General features: G+C 37.2%; 1 non-coding gene across 1 annotated transcript; it reads right to left on the minus strand.

Moving 5' to 3' along the window:
- Nucleotides 1-645: 645 nt before the first annotated feature.
- Nucleotides 646-727, minus strand: Trnas-cga (transfer RNA serine (anticodon CGA)). The gene has a single exon. It is a non-coding gene; the product is annotated as a tRNA-Ser (tRNA).
- Nucleotides 728-1538: the final 811 nt, after the last annotated feature.

The raw sequence follows: 1538 nt of genomic DNA on the forward strand, positions 1-1538 counted from the left end.
GATAGAGATGAGGAGGAAATTGCAAACTTTGAGAATATTCTAAATAATTTTTGTATAGATCATTATTTATTCAAATTTATTTCTATATATCCAGGGTTGCCAGGCTGCCAGATAAATTAAGGAATGTCAGATTTTTAAGCGCTTGACAGAATAAAGATTAACCATGATGTACTCCTGATTCCAACAAGTTATGCCAGATTTTCAGGTTTTTTCCGATTTTGCTATAATTTTTGACCAAAATTTACGTGCCAATTACACAATTCTTTAGTTTATGTTATGTTTAGTTAAATATTGTTAAGATGCAAATCAAGCCAATTAAAACTACAGGAATAGTTACAGGTTGACAAATTTAACATGTTTTTTAAAAACAAAATTGGCTTTTTCCAGCCCTGTCCCAGCTCCCCCCACTAAAATGAAAGCCCTATCACAATCAGTAATTACTGATTTTGATTTCTAAAAAGAAAAAAAAGAAATCTAAAAGAAACAAGTTTGTGAACCGGGGATTAAGTTTAAATATTTTGTATAATTTGTGTTGTTAAATAATTATGCTTTTAATTAGATTGTGTCAATTTGCCTTGTCAAGCGTTTATATAAGACAAGCACACAAAAACGAATACTTGCCATAAATAAACACCAAAAAAGTTCCGCAGCCGGTAGGATTCGAACCTACGCTCCCAGAGGGAATCTGATTTCGAGTCAGACGCCTTAACCACTCGGCCACGACTGCTTCTTGTGATGGGTGAGGATTTTTACCAGTTTTGTTAGATATTTTAAAAGCTGATAAACAACCATTCATTTAACTTGTTTTGAGTACGTTTTATTTTTTTTATAAAACATGAAATATTGCTAATCAGCAGATTTACCACACCGCATATGCTGACAAAATTTTAATCAGCACTTTGATAAGCCCTTTTGATAACCGGGCAATGAATGAAAGTAAGCTTCGCGTGACGACGTCAGTTCGTCTGTTGTCTCCGTTTGACACACCCCCCCACGTGCGCACAACTTTATGGCGCTAATTTGGTGTTAAGTGAATGACTCATCAAACCGCGTGCGCGCGCCAACCAGCAGTGGCAGGATATTAAAAGGCTGTAAAAGTTTTGTGGTTTTTCTCCAACCCCCTTTTCCTCGACGACAGCGCAAAAACTTGCCAACAAGAAGAGTGCATTAATAATTTAAGAAGACAAAAAATTAAAACAAATGTGACAATGGTGCGGCGAAATAAAGCAAAAAAGCAAGATAAACTCCACTGAAAGGGTAGGAGATTGTGCGTGTGACTTGTTTAAACTTAATGAATTTTTCATAAAGTATGATGCGGCTGATTATTATTGGTCATGATTTGTGCCGATAAGCGAAAGCTTCTGTTTTGAGAGTGCGCTGCTGGCACGCGGGGAGAAGTAAAAAATTTACTACTTGCTCGTGTTTAAACTTTGTGCTGCGGCAGCCAGCAGAGCAATATGCTGATGCTGATTCCGCAGCATCCCTGGCCAATTGCAGATCAACATATTTTCACCCCCTCGCTTCCGTTCTGTTGAAGC

Source organism: Culex pipiens, chromosome 2 (genome assembly GCF_016801865.2).
Source record: "Culex pipiens pallens isolate TS chromosome 2, TS_CPP_V2, whole genome shotgun sequence".
Lineage (NCBI taxonomy): Eukaryota > Metazoa > Arthropoda > Insecta > Diptera > Culicidae > Culex > Culex pipiens.